Below are 2,509 nucleotides of genomic sequence, written 5' to 3' on the forward strand. Positions count from 1 at the left end.
GGGGGTTACTGGGAGCACTGGGAGCACTGGGGTAGGTTTGAGGGGGTTACTGGGAGCACTGGGAGCACTGGGGTAGGTTTGAGGGGGTTACTGGGAGCACTGGGAGCACTGGGGTAGGTTTGAGGGGGTTACTGGGAGCGGGTGGGGGATACTGGGAGCCGCCGGTTCGAACTGGGAAGGCGGGGAAGGGTCACTGGGGGAGGGGGAGGGGCTGCTGGGAGGTCCCGGGGGAGGGGAGGAGTCACTGGGAGCCACTGGTTTGAACTGGGAAGGAGGGGAGGGGTCACTGGGGTGGGGGGAGGCGTTACTGGGAGCCACTGGTTTATACTGGGAAGGAGGGAAAGGGTCACTGGTTTATACTGGGAAGGGGGAAAGAGTCACTGGGAGTAACTGGTTTATACTGGGAAGGGGGAAAGTGTTACTGGGAGTAACTGGTTTATACTGGGAAGGGGTAAAGGGTCACTGGTTTATACTGGGAAGGGGGGAAAGGGTTACTGGGAGGTCCCAGGGGTGGGAAAGAGTTACTGGGAGTCACTGGTTTATACTGGGAAGGGGGAAAGGGTTACTGGGAGCCACTGGTTTATACTGGGAAGGGGGGAAAGGGTTACTGGGGGTGGGGGAGGGGTCACTGGGAGGTCCCGGGGGTGGGGGAGGGGTCACTGGGAGTCACTGGTCTGTACTGGTGCGGCCCCGCCCCCTCCCGGGGGGGATTTGGGCAATTCCGGGTTGTGCAAAGGGGGAGAAAGGGGAGGGGGCGTGGCCGGGGGGGCGTGGCCTGGGGCGGGGACACGTGTGGAAAAGGGGCGGGGCCTTGTGAAAACATGCGGGGGGAGTGGGCGGGGCTTATGCAAAGAGGGGCCGTCACTTGGGGGTCACTGGGAGGCCACTGGGATGAACTGGGATGGACTGGGAGGAAACTGGGACGAACTGGGATGGACTGGGAGGTCACTGGGATGAACTGGGATGAACTGGGATGAACTGGGGTGGACTGGGATGAACTGGGAGGTCACTGGGAGATCATTGGGATGAACTGGGAAGAACTGGGATGAACTGGGAGGTCATTGGGATAGACTGGGATGATGAACTGGGACAAACTGGGATGAACTGGGAGGAAACTGGGATAGACTGGGAGGATACTGGGACGAACTGGGATGAACTGGGAGGATACTGGGATGAACTGGGATGTACTGGTGTGGACTGGGAGGATACTGGGATGGACTGGGACAAACTGGGATGTACTGGGATGGACTGGGAGGTCACTGGGACGAACTGGGACAAACTGGGATGAACTGGGATGGACTGGGACAAACTGGGATGAACTGGGAGGTCACTGCCCCACACAGACACAGCACCACTGCGGGGGGGGTCACGGAGTTTATTTGGGGTTTGGGGACATCCCCAAGGAGTTCCTGTCCCCAAGGGACATCCTGGGGGTCTTGGGGATGTCCCCAAGGGGGTCTGGTGACATCTCTGAGGGTCTTGGGGACGTCCCCAAAGAGTTCCTGTCCCCAAACATGTCCTGTCCCCATCTGTGGGGTCTTTAAGGCTTTGGGGACATCCCTGAGGGGTCCTGTCACCTCTCTGAGGGTCTTCAGGGTCTTGAGGATGTCCCCAAGGGGGTCCTGTCCCCACCTGGAGGGTCTCTGAGGTCTTGGGGACGTCCCCAAGTGGCTCTGGTGACATCTCAGGGCTCTTCAGGTTCTCTCCGCAGGGCTCTGGTCACCTGGGGACAGCCCGAGGTGTCACCTCCCCTCGGGGACACCTCCAGGGGTGTCCCCGTGTCCCTTGATGTGTCCGTGTGTCCCCTGTGCCACCTCCAAGGGTGTCCCCTGGTGCGTCCCCATGTCCCCAGAGGTGTCCCCATGTCCCCTGGTGTCACCTCCAATGATGTCCCCACATCCCCAAAGGTGTCCCCGTGTCCCCAAAGGTGTCCCCATGTCCCCAGTGGTGTCTAAATGTCCCTTGGGGCCACCTCCAATGATGTCCCCATGTCCCCAGGGTTGTTCTCATGTCCCTTGGGGCCACCTCCAATGGTGTCCTCACATCCCCAGAGGTGTCCCCATGTCTCCAACAGTGTCCCCACGTCCTCTGGTGCCACCTCTGTGTCTCCCACCTCTGCCATCTTTGTCCCCACATCCAGAGGTGACATCTTCATCATCCTTCTCCTATTCCTCCTTCTTCTCCTCTTCCTCGTGGCCATTGTCCCCATGTCCCCATGTCCCTTGGGACCACCTCTAATGGTGTCATCACATCCCTGGAGGTGTCCCCATGTCTCCAATGGTGTCCCCACGTCCTCTGGTGCCACCTCCACAACTCCCACCTCCTCCAGCTTTGTCCCCACGTCTAGAGGTGACATTTCATCTTCTTCCTCCTCTTCCTCCTCCTCTTCCTCCTCCTCCTTTTCCTCCTCCTTGTGGCCATTGTCCCCATGTCCCCAGAGGTGTCCCCATGTCCCTTCAGGCCACATCTAATGGTGTCTCCATGTCTCCAGTGGTGTCCCCATGTCCCT

This window comes from Zosterops lateralis, assembly GCF_965231275.1.
Source record: "Zosterops lateralis genome assembly, chromosome: 34".
NCBI classification, from domain to species: Eukaryota; Metazoa; Chordata; class Aves; order Passeriformes; family Zosteropidae; genus Zosterops; species Zosterops lateralis.